The sequence below is a fragment of the Argopecten irradians genome, chromosome 10, assembly GCF_041381155.1.
Source record: "Argopecten irradians isolate NY chromosome 10, Ai_NY, whole genome shotgun sequence".
Lineage (NCBI taxonomy): Eukaryota > Metazoa > Mollusca > Bivalvia > Pectinida > Pectinidae > Argopecten > Argopecten irradians.
The window spans coordinates 26,059,558-26,072,128 of record NC_091143.1 but is presented as its reverse complement, the minus strand read 5'-3'; the positions used below and the strand labels follow the sequence as shown (position 1 = coordinate 26,072,128).

Below are 12,571 nucleotides of genomic sequence, written 5' to 3'. Positions count from 1 at the left end.
AATAAGTATAGCTTTGAAGGGGTAACATACGTTTGCATTGGTAGTTTATTCAGTTGGCAAGTTTCGTTCTGCGTGATCAAAATCAATATTTTTACTGCATAGATGAATAAAAACAACTTTTAGTTCTAAAAACTGACTCTGCATAGTGCACCTAAACAGGTTCTAAAATATTGAATTATTTATCAAAGTCTGCCTTATGTAGCTATAGCTAGCTATAGCTGATACAAGAGATGATGTACTCTTCTTGGCTGTGTGATGATACATGTGATATTTTTAGACTGCCATAAATGCATTATGTTCATTAAGTAGTATTATTGCTGCTATTTGACAAGAGGGACTAGTACTTTTCTCCAGATTTGTTCATATAGGTAGATTTTCTTGATGTTCAGTTGTGCCTATTGTATTTGAGTGTAATCTGGAAAACAATGTGTTAAATTGTAGCCATCATTAATTGACAATTTTGTTGATACTATTTCTTGAAAATAGAGAAATGTGTTTTCTCATGCTTGACAGTTAGTAAATATTGATCTGTATAAGCTTGGTAACCTTTAAACTGTACATCATTTGGAGTCTGACTATTTTATTGTTCTATTGAAAAAGGGAAGTGTTATTGAGAGCTTGTGTTCACCGGTTTAATTGTATTATAACTGTATTTTTGTCCCCTAACTACTGACATAGCCACAGAGTCATCTGTCCATGGGCCGGCCGGGATCATTGACAATTATTTTTGCAATTAATTCATCCAATTCAATATCAACAACACTTTTAATGCTTTAATTACCCTAACATATGGAGTCCAATCCTGAGGAGTCCCCCTCTACCACCCCCACTCCCACCTACTGCTACTCTCCATGATAAAACTGAGGATACTCATGGCATTGTGAACAGTACACTTAAACAGTATGTTATTGATCTGTCCCATCATTCAATTCCATTAACCCATTTCTGAGATCTGATATCTCCACTACAAGATCAGATATCTGTATCCTCTATTATATTGTTGATTGTACTGTTCTGCGGAATATGATGCTTGGAGAAACCTTTCATGAATTTGAATTTGAAGGAATAATTGGTCTAGATATTACTGTGCCCAGATATTCTGTAGTGCTTGTGTAAGTCCATGCCAAAGATCCTGTTGTAAAATGCTTTTTTAGGATCCTGTTGTTCTAGCTTGTTTCAGTTCCCTTCTTATAATACCTTTTGATTAATTATAAACCTTGGGATAAAAAAATCCATGTGATACATGGGGAAATTCAATTTGTATTTAGTAATTATATTGGTTAGTCTAGATCTGTTACTATATATATATTTCAGGTCTAGATATAGTTCTATAATGGTCAGTCTAGATCTGTTGCGGTATATATATATCTATAGCTCGATTGGTCAGTCTAGATTTGTATATAGTTCTGTAATGGTCAGTCTAGACGATGCTGTATATATATTCTGTTCTATAATGGTCAGTCTAGATCTGTTGCTGTATATATATATGTCTATAGTTCTATAATGGTCAGTCTAGATCTGTTGCTGTACATATATATATGGTCTATGCTATTATATATATAGTCTATAGCTATAGTTCTATAACGGTCGGTCTAGATATGTTGCTGTATATATATATATGGTCTATAGCTATAGTTCTATAAGGGTCAGTCTAGATATGTTGCTGTACATATTATATGGTCTAGACTATATATATATCTATAGCTCTATAATGGTCAGTCTAGATCTGTTGCTATATATATATATATGGTCTAAAGCTCCATAATAGTCAGTAATGTTCAGCCATTGCTAGCCTTACACGGACCAACACTAGTCATACCATGTTACTAATAAGTCATGAATATTCTCAGCAGGCCTATTTAACTACCAGTACGGACTATCTGTATCAGTAATGTCTGTGTATTATCAGATTTTATGTTGGGGACCTTTTCCGTGGACTCACTCCATAATGGACTGGATAATTACTTGGGACGGTCTGTTATTGCACTAACGCCACAAATTGATGGCCAAAAACCTACTCCAAATATTGATTGTTCTCTGCATAACTTGTACGACAAATAAGATGTAGTGGAATGAAATATCACTGATGTATACAACTGATGTCTTTGAATGACAATAGTTATGTTTACACGTTAGCTAACCCACCCACGTACACATACGCTACAGTCGTGTGTCGCCTCGTACGTTATGCACCACAATTGGTTTAACTTGCGGCAAAATTTCTATGGATTCTATTGACTCTTAGCACATGTCTGGATGGAGTATACAGCAGCCTCTTAGTTTACAGCCAAAGTCTTACGGCAAACATGGTTACAGCACTGGATGGAGTATATATTTACAGCATACTTACAGTGGTTCAGGTGACAGCAGTCTTGGCTGGATTATAGAAAAAGCATGGTCATAGAATTCGAAGAATAACACATTTGGCTGTGTCAATAACGGCTGGCGTGATCTTGTAACCTTTGGAAAACTTTGTTGGACTTGAGAATCCATTTGAAGAACTTCATATTTTGAGTAAGACCTGTGAAATTTTATTGTCTTATTTTCTGTACATGCATGTTTTGTTTCTCATAATCAAATCCTTCAAGATTTCTAAAAACTGAATTATAAAAAAATGAAAGACCAAACATAGAGCATGTTTGGAGATAGCCTTAAAATTAACTTGATTTGAACACAATACCGGGGTAAGTGTTTTTATATAGATACATTTCATATTCTTGAATTTGGCTAATATTTAGTGTAAATTAGGTTGACTTATCTGTAACTAGGAATTCTGGAAAGGAATTAAAATTGTGCATTGCCTATTGTTTGTAAAAACTATTATCCTTAACCAGGTAAATTTTAAAAAAAAGAGGAAAAAACATAAGAAAATCTACTGGTACATGCCTCTTATTGATTTATTGTGTAAAATGTAACTTACCCCATATCCTTCAATTCGGATGCCACTGAACTCATATGGTTATATATACAATATATATCCTATGTCCATCAATGCTAAGTTAAGGTAAATTAACATATAGACTTGTTTATACCTACATTGTGTATAATAGAATCAATACCTGATTTTCACTTAATCAGGTTCACCATCCCAGGTGTGCTTTCTTAACAAGGTCACCAATGTATCTTTAATTCCATACTCATATACTTACCTGTGATAAATATTTTAGTACCCCTAGGCAAGGATTCCTGAGAGAATCTCTTAAAACCTGACATGGTAAGTCCAGTATCTAGTGTACAGTATGCAAATATCTATGGAATAGAAGTGTGATTCTAAACCAGGTAAGGTTGCTCAAATTATTGGTAGATTGCAGACAATAATAACATTTTTATCTGATTCTTTTTGGTATATTGAATAGTACATAGTGTTTCAATTAAAAAGCAAGCTTATTAAGTGTTTCAATTAAAAAAGCAAGCTTGTTAATTACAGTTACCAGTGGTCCCGGAGACAACCTGTTAGCTCTTCAATATACTAACTTAGACTGTGGCTTTGCTAGTGAAGAAAGTTTTGGAGATATATAAATCAATTTTGCTTGTTATGAGGATTTTCATTGGCTTAAAAATTTACTTTATCAGCCCATAAAGGAAAAATTGGCGTCGCCGTTTGTAACGTTGCTTCTGATTGGCTGAGATGACGGTGTAATGATTTCATTGACAAAAGAGTCCCAAAATGAATTTTGAATATTGAAGCGATCATCTTTAGTACATTGAATTATAAGGATTAATTTGAATAGATTTTTTTTATGTTATGTAGATAAAAATAATAACACAAAAATCTGAGTGTACTCTCATCAAATAAACCGCTTCGCAGTTTATTTAGAGTACACTCAGATTCTTGTTACCTCAAGGTGTGGTGTCTTGTTACCTGAAGGTGTGTTGTTTTGTTACCCCAAGGTGTGGTGTCTTGTCACCTCCTAGTGTGGAGTCTTGTTACCTCAGGGTGTGGCGTCTTGTTACCTCAAGGTGTGGTGTCTTGTTACCTCAAGGTGTGGTGTCTTGTTACCTCAAGGTGTGGTGTCTTGTTACCTCAAGGTGTGGTGTCTTGTTACCTCAAGGTGTGGTGTCTTGTTACCTCAAGGTGTGGTGTCTTGTTACCTCAAGGTGTGGTGTCTTGTTACCTGAAGGTGTGGTGTCTTGTTACCTGAAGGTGTGGTGTCTTGTTACCTGAAGGTGTGGTGTCTTGTTACCTGAAGGTGTGGTGTCTTGTTACCTCAAGGTGTGGTGTCTTGTTACCTCAAGGTGTGGGTGTCTTGTTACCTCAAGGTGTGGTGTCTTGTTACCTCAAGGTGTGGTGTCTTGTTACCTCAAGGTGTGGTGTCTTGTTACCTCAAGGTGTGGTGTCTTGTTACCTCAAGGTGTGGTGTCTTGTTACCTCAAGGTGTGGTGTCTTGTTACCTCAAGGTGTGGTGTCTTGTTACCTCAAGGTGTGGTGTCTTGTTACTCAAGGTGTGGTGTCTTGTTACCTCAAGGTGTGGTGTCTTGTTACCTCAAGGTGTGGTGTCTTGTTACCTCAAGGTGTGGTGTCTTGTTACCTCAAGGTGTGGTGTCTTGTTACCTCAAGGTGTGGTGTCTTGTTACCTCAAGGTGTGGTGTCTTGTTACCTCAAGGTGTGGTGTCTTGTTACCTCAAGGTGTGGTGTCTTGTTACCTCAAGGTGTGGTGTCTTGTTACCTCAAGGTGTGGTGTCTTGTTACCTCAAGGTGTGGTGTCTTGTTACCTCAAGGTGTGGTGTCTTGTTACCTCAAGGTGTGGTGTCTTGTTACCTCAAGGTGTGGTGTCTTGTTACCTCAAGGTGTGGTGTCTTGTTACCTCAAGGTGTGGTGTCTTGTTACCTCAAGGTGTGGTGTGTCTTGTGTCTGTTACCTCAAGGTGTGGTGTCTTGTTACCTCAAGGTGTGGTGTCTTGTTACCTCAAGGTGTGGTGTCTTGTTACCTCAAGGTGTGGTGTCTTGTTACCTCAAGGTGTGGTGTCTTGTTACCTCAAGGTGTGGTGTCTTGTTACCTCAAGGTGTGGTGTCTTGTTACCTCAAGGTGTGGTGTCTTGTTACCTCAAGGTGTGGTGTCTTGTTACCTCAAGGTGGTGTGGTGTCTTGTTACCTCAAGGTGTGGTGTCTTGTTACCTCAAGGTGTGGTGTCTTGTTACCTGAAGGTGTGGTGTCTTGTTACCTCAAGGTGTGGTGTCTTGTTACCTCAAGGTGTGGTGTCTTGTTACCTCAAGGTGTGGTGTCATGTTACCTCAAGGTGTGGTGTCTTGTTACCTCAAGGTGTGGTGTCTTGTTACCTCAAGGTGTGGTGTCTTGTTACCTCAAGGTGTGGTGTCTTGTTACCTCAAGGTGTGGTGTCTTGTTACCTCAAGGTGTGGTGTCTTGTTACCTCAAGGTGTGGTGTCTTGTTACCTCAAGGTGTGGTGTCTTGTTACCTCAAGGTGTGGTGTCTTGTTACCTCAAGGTGTGGTGTCTTGTTACCTCAAGGTGTGGTGTCTTGTTACCTCAAGGTGTGGTGTCTTGTTACCTCAAGGTGTGGTGTCTTGTTACCTCAAGGTGTGGTGTCTTGTTACCTCAAGGTGTGGTGTCTTGTTACCTCAAGGTGTGGTGTCTTGTTACCTCAAGGTGTGGTGTCTTGTTACCTCAAGGTGTGGTGTCTTGTTACCTCAAGGTGTGGTGTCTTGTTACCTCAAGGTGTGGTGTCTTGTTACCTCAAGGTGTGGTGTCTTGTTACCTCAAGGTGTGGTGTCTTGTTACCTCAAGGTGTGGTGTCTTGTTACCTCAAGGTGTGGTGTCTTGTTACCTCAAGGTGTGGTGTCTTGTTACCTCAAGGTGTGGTGTCTTGTTACCTCAAGGTGTGGTGTGTCTTGTTACCTCAAGGTGTGGTGTCTTGTTACCTCAAGGTGTGTGTGTCTTGTTACCTCAAGGTGTGGTGTCTTGTTACCTCAAGGTGTGGTGTCTTGTTACCTCAAGGTGTGGTGTCTTGTTACCTCAAGGTGTGGTGTCTTGTTACCTCAAGGTGTGGTGTCTTGTTACCTCAAGGTGGTGGTGTCTTGTTACCTCAAGGTGTGGTGTCTTGTTACCTCAAGGTGTGTGTGTCTTGTTACCTCAAGGTTGGTGTCTTGTTACCTCAAGGTGTGGTGTCTTGTTACCTCAAGGTGTGGTGTCTTGTTACCTCAAGGTGTGTGTGTCTTGTTACCTCAAGGTGTGGTGTCTTGTTACCTCAAGGTGTGGTGTCTTGTTACCTCAAGGTGTGGTGTCTTGTTACCTCAAGGTTGGTGTCTTGTTACCTCAAGGTGTGGTGTCTTGTTACCTCAAGGTGTGGTGTCTTGTTACCTCAAGGTGTGGTGTCTTGTTACCTCAAGGTGTGGTGTCTTGTTACCTCAAGGTGTGGTGTCTTGTTACCTCAAGGTGTGGTGTCTTGTTACCTCAAGGTGTGGTGTCTTGTTACCTCAAGGTGTGGTGTCTTGTTACCTCAAGGTGTGGTGTCTTGTTACCTCAAGGTGTGGTGTCTTGTTACCTCAAGGTGTGGTGTCTTGTTACCTCAAGGTGTGGTGTCTTGTTACCTCAAGGTGTGGTGTCTTGTTACCTCAAGGTGTGGTGTCTTGTTACCTCAAGGTGTGGTGTCTTGTTACCTCAAGGTGTGGTGTCTTGTTACCTCAAGGTGTGGTGTCTTGTTACCTCAAGGTGTGGTGTCATGTTTACCTCAAGGTGTGGTGTCTTGTTACCTCAAGGTGTGGTGTCTTGTTACCTCAAGGTGTGGTGTCTTGTTACCTCAAGGTGTGGTGTCTTGTTACCTCAAGGTGTGTGTCTTGTTACCTCAAGGTGTGGTGTCTTGTTACCTCAAGGTGTGGTGTCTTGTTACCTCAAGGTGTGGTGTCTTGTTACCTCAAGGTGTGGTGTCTTGTTACCTCAAGGTGTGGTGTCTTGTTACCTCAAGGTGTGGTGTCTTGTTACCTCAAGGTGTGGTGTCTTGTTACCTCAAGGTTGTGTGTGGTGTCTTGTTACCTCAAGGTGTGGTGTCTTGTTACCTCAAGGTGTGGTGTCTTGTTACCTCAAGGTGTGGTGTCTTGTTACCTCAAGGTGTGGTGTCTTGTTACCTCAAGGTGTGGTGTCTTGTTACCTCAAGGTGTGGTGTCTTGTTACCTCAAGGTGTGGTGTCTTGTTACCTCAAGGTGTGGTGTCTTGTTACCTCAAGGTGTGGTGTCTTGTTACCTCAAGGTGTGGTGTCATGTTACCTCAAGGTGTGGTGTCTTGTTACCTCAAGGTGTGGTGTCTTGTTACCTCAAGGTGTGGTGTCTTGTTACCTCAAGGTGTGGTGTCTTGTTACCTCAAGGTGTGGTGTCTTGTTACCTCAAGGTGTGGTGTCTTGTTACCTCAAGGTGTGGTGTCTTGTTACCTCAAGGTGTGGTGTCTTGTTACCTCAAGGTGTGGTGTCTTGTTACCTCAAGGTGTGGTGTCTTGTTACCTCAAGGTGTGGTGTCTTGTTACCTCAAGGTGTGGTGTCTTGTTACCTCAAGGTGTGGTGTCTTGTTACCTCAAGGTGTGGTGTCTTGTTACCTCAAGGTGTGGTGTCTTGTTACCTCAAGGTGTGGTGTCTTGTTACCTCAAGGTGTGTGGTGTCTTGTTACCTCAAGGTGTGGTGTCTTGTTACTCAGTTACCTCAAGGTGTGGTGTCTTGTTACCTGAAGGTGTGGTGTCTTGTTACCTCAAGGTGTGGTGTCTTGTTACCTCAAGGTGTGGTGTCTTGTTACCTCAAGGTGTGGTGTCTTGTTACCTCAAGGTGTGGTGTCTTGTTACCTCAAGGTGTGGTGTCTTGTTACCTCAAGGTGTGGTGTCTTGTTACCTCAAGGTGTGGTGTCTTGTTACCTCAAGGTGTGATGTCTTGTTACCTCAAGGTGTGGTGTCTTGTTACCTCAAGGTGTGGTGTCTTGTTACCTCAAGGTGTGATGTCTTGTTACCTCAAGGTGTGGTGTCTTGTTACCTCAAGGTGTGGTGTCTTGTTACCTCAAGGTGTGTGTTCTTGTTACCTCAAGGTGTGGTGTCTTGTTACCTCAAGGTGTGGTGTCTTGTTACCTCAAGGTGTGGTGTCTTGTTACCTCAAGGGTGTGGTGTCTTGTTACCTCAAGGTGTGGTGTCTTGTTACCTCAAGGTGTGGTGTCTTGTTACCTCAAGGTGTGGTGTCTTGTTACCTCAAGGTGTGGTGTCTTGTTACCTCAAGGTGTGGTGTCTTGTTACCTCAAGGTGTGGTGTCTTGTTACCTCAAGGTGTGGTGTCTTGTTACCTCAAGGTGTGGTGTCTTGTTACCTCAAGGTGTGGTGTCTTGTTACCTCAAGGTGTGGTGTCTTGTTACCTCAAGGTGTGGTGTCTTGTTACCTCAAGGTGTGGTGTCTTGTTACCTCAAGGTGTGGTGTCTTGTTACCTCAAGGTGTGGTGTCTTGTTACCTCAAGGTGTGGTGTCTTGTTACCTCAAGGTGTGGTGTCTTGTTACCTCAAGGTGTGGTGTCTTGTTACCTCAAGGTGTGGTGTCTTGTTACCTCAAGGTGTGGTGTCTTGTTACCTCAAGGTGTGGTGTCTTGTTACCTCAAGGTGTGGTGTCTTGTTACCTCAAGGTGTGGTGTCTTGTTACCTCAAGGTGTGGTGTCTTGTTACCTCAAGGTGTGGTGTCTTGTTACCTCAAGGTGTGGTGTCTTGTTACCTCAAGGTGTGGTGTCTTGTTACCTCAAGGTGTGGTGTCTTGTTACCTCAAGGTGTGGTGTCTTGTTACCTCAAGGTGTGGTGTCTTGTTACCTCAAGGTGTGGTGTCTTGTTACCTCAAGGTGTGGTGTCTTGTTACCTCAAGGTGTGGTGTCTTGTTACCTCAAGGTGTGGTGTCTTGTTACCTCAAGGTGTGGTGTCTTGTTACCTCAAGGTGTGGTGTCTTGTTACCTCAAGGTGTGGTGTCTTGTTACCTCAAGGTGTGGTGTCTTGTTACCTCAAGGTGTGGTGTCTTGTTACCTCAAGGTGTGGTGTCTTGTTACCTCAAGGTGTGGTGTCTTGTTACCTCAAGGTGTGGTGTCTTGTTACCTCAAGGTGTGGTGTCTTGTTACCTCAAGGTGTGATGTCTTGTTACCTCAAGGTGTGTGTGTCTTGTTACCTCAAGGTGTGGTGTCTTGTTACCTCAAGGTGTGGTGTCTTGTTACCTCAAGGTGTGGTGTCTTGTTACCTCAAGGTGTGGTGTTCTTTGTTACCTCAAGGTGTGATGTCTTGTTACCTCAAGGTGTGGTGTCTTGTTACCTCAAGGTGTGAGTGTCTTGTTACCTCAAGGTGTGGTGTCTTGTTACCTCAAGGTGTGGTGTCTTGTTACCTCAAGGTGTGGTGTTGTCTGTTACCTCAAGGTGTGGTGTCTTGTTACCTCAAGGTGTGGTGTCTTGTTACCTCAAGGTGTGGTGTCTTGTTACCTCAAGGTGTGGTGTCTTGTTACCTCAAGGTGTGGTGTCTTGTTACCTCAAGGTGTGGTGTCTTGTTACCTCAAGGTGTGGTGTCTTGTTACCTCAAGGTGTGGTGTCTTGTTACCTCAAGGTGTGGTGTCTTGTTACCTCAAGGTGTGGTGTCTTGTTACCTCAAGGTGTGGTGTCTTGTTACCTCAAGGTGTGGTGTCTTGTTACCTCAAGGTGTGGTGTCTTGTTACCTCAAGGTGTGGGTGTCTTGTTACCTCAAGGTGTTGGTGTCTTGTTACCTCAAGGTGTGGTGTCTTGTTACCTCAAGGTGTGGTGTCTTGTTACCTCAAGGTGTGGTGTGTCTTGTTACCTCAAGGTGTGGTGTCTTGTTACCTCAAGGTGTGGTGTCTTGTTACCTCAAGGTGTGGTGTCTTGTTACCTCAAGGTGTGGTGTCTTGTTACCTCAAGGTGTGGTGTCTTGTTACCTCAAGGTGTGGTGTCTTGTTACCTCAAGGTGTGGTGTCTTGTTACCTCAAGGTGTGGTGTCTTGTTACCTCAAGGTGTGGTGTCTTGTTACCTCAAGGTGTGGTGTCTTGTTACCTCAAGGTGTGGTGTCTTGTTACCTCAAGGTGTGGTGTCTTGTTACCTCAAGGTGTGGTGTCTTGTTACCTCAAGGTGTGGTGTCTTGTTACCTCAAGGTGTGGTGTCTTGTTACCTCAAGGTGTGGTGTCTTGTTACCTCAAGGTGTGGTGTCTTGTTACCTCAAGGTGTGGTGTCTTGTTACCTCAAGGTGTGGTGTCTTGTTACCTCAAGGTGTGGTGTCTTGTTACCTCAAGGTGTGGTGTCTTGTTACCTCAAGGTGTGTGTGGTGTCTTGTTACCTCAAGGTGTGGTGTCTTGTTACCTCAAGGTGTGGTGTCTTGTTACCTCAAGGTGTGGTGTCTTGTTACCTCAAGGTGTGGTGTCTTGTTACCTCAAGGTGTGGTGTCTTGTTACCTCAAGGTGTGGTGTCTTGTTACCTCAAGGTGTGGTGTCTTGTTACCTCAAGGTGTGGTGTCTTGTTACCTCAAGGTGTGTGTGTCTTGTTACCTCAAGGTGTGGTGTCTTGTTACCTCAAGGTGTGGTGTCTTGTTACCTCAAGGTGTGGTGTCTTGTTACCTCAAGGTGTGGTGTCTTGTTTACCTCAAGGTGTGGTGTCTTGTTACCTCAAGGTGTGGTGTCTTGTTACCTCAAGGTGTGGTGTCTTGTTACCTCAAGGTGTGGTGTCTTGTTACCTCAAGGTGTGGTGTCTTGTTACCTCAAGGTGTGGTGTCTTGTTACCTCAAGGTGTGGTGTCTTGTTACCTCAAGGTGTGGTGTCTTGTTACCTCAAGGTGTGGTGTCTTGTTACCTCAAGGTGTGGTGTCTTGTTACCTCAAGGTGTGGTGTCTTGTTACTCAGGTGTGGTCTTGTTACCTCAAGGTGTGGTGTCTTGTTACTCAAGGTGTGTGTCTTGTTACCTCAAGGTGTGGTGTCTTGTTACCTCAAGGTGTGGTGTCTTGTTACCTCAAGGTGTGGTGTCTTGTTACCTCAAGGTGTGGTGTCTTGTTACCTCAAGGTGTGGTGTCTTGTTACCTCAAGGTGTGGTGTCTTGTTACCTCAAGGTGTGGTGTCTTGTTACCTTGTGGTGTCTGTTACCTCAAGGTGTGGTGTCTTGTTACCTCAAGGTGTGGTGTCTTGTTACCTCAAGGTGTGGTGTCTTGTTACCTCAAGGTGTGGTGTCTTGTTACCTCAAGGTGTGGTGTCTTGTTACCTCAAGGTGTGGTGTCTTGTTACCTCAAGGTGTGGTGTCTTGTTACCTCAAGGTGTGGTGTCTTGTTACCTCAAGGTGTGGTGTCTTGTTACCTCAAGGTGTGGTGTCTTGTTACCTCAAGGTGTGGTGTCTTGTTACCTCAAGGTGTGGTGTCTTGTTACCTCAAGGTGTGGTGTCTTGTTACCTCAAGGTGTGGGTGTCTTGTTACCTCAAGGTGTGGTGTCTTGTTACCTCAAGGTGTGGTGTCTTGTTACCTCAAGGTGTGGTGTCTTGTTACCTCAAGGTGTGGTGTCTTGTTACCTCAAGGTGTGGTGTCTTGTTACCTCAAGGTGTGGTGTCTTGTTACCTCAAGGTGTGGTGTCTTGTTACCTCAAGGTGTGGTGTCTTGTTACCTCAAGGTGTGGTGTCTTGTTACCTCAAGGTGTGGTGTCTTGTTACCTCAAGGTGTGTGTCTTGTTACCTAAGGTGTGGTGCTTGTTCCTCAAGGTGTGGTGTCTTGTTACCTCAAGGTGTGGTGTCTTGTTACCTCAAGGTGTGGTGTCTTGTTACCTCAAGGTGTGGTGTCTTGTTACCTCAAGGTGTGGTGTCTTGTTACCTCAAGGTGTGGTGTCTTGTTACCTCAAGGTGTGGTGTCTTGTTACCTCAAGGTGTGGTGTCTTGTTACCTCAAGGTGTGGTGTCTTGTTACCTCAAGGTGTGGTGTCTTGTTACCTCAAGGTGTGGTGTCTTGTTACCTCAAGGTGTGGTGTCTTGTTACCTCAAGGTGTGGTGTCTTGTTACCTCAAGGTGTGGTGTCTTGTTACCTGAAGGTGTGGTGTCTTGTTACCTGAAGGTGTGGTGTCTTGTTACCTGAAGGTGTGGTGTCTTGTTACCTCAAGGTGTGGTGTCTTGTTACCTCAAGGTGGTGTGTCTTGTTACCTCAAGGTGTGGTGTCTTGTTACCTCAAGGTGTGGTGTCTTGTTACCTCAAGGTGTGGTGTCTTGTTACCTCAAGGTGTGGTGTCTTGTTACCTCAAGGTGTGGTGTCTTGTTACCTCAAGGTGTGGTGTCTTGTTACCTCAAGGTGTGGTGTCTTGTTACCTCAAGGTGTGGTGTCTTGTTACCTCAAGGTGTGGTGTCTTGTTACCTCAAGGTGTGGTGTCTTGTTACCTCAAGGTGTGGTGTCTTGTTACCTCAAGGTGTGGTGTCTTGTTACCTCAAGGTGTGGTGTCTTGTTACCTCAAGGTGTGGTGTCTTGTTACCTCAAGGTGTGGTGTCTTGTTACCTCAAGGTGTGGTGTCTTGTTACCTCAAGGTGTGGTGTCTTGTTACCTCAAGGTGTGGTGTCTTGTTACCTCAAGGTGTGGTGTCTTGTTACCTCAAGGTGTGGTGTCTTGTTACCTCAAG

At 43.4% G+C, this 12,571-nt stretch overlaps 1 protein-coding gene across 1 annotated transcript in view; it reads left to right on the top strand.

Moving 5' to 3' along the window:
• LOC138332629 (S phase cyclin A-associated protein in the endoplasmic reticulum-like) overlaps positions 1–12,571 on the top strand; it is a 35,268-nt gene that overhangs the window by 18,913 nt on the left and 3,784 nt on the right. The gene's annotated exons all lie outside the window — the stretch shown is intronic.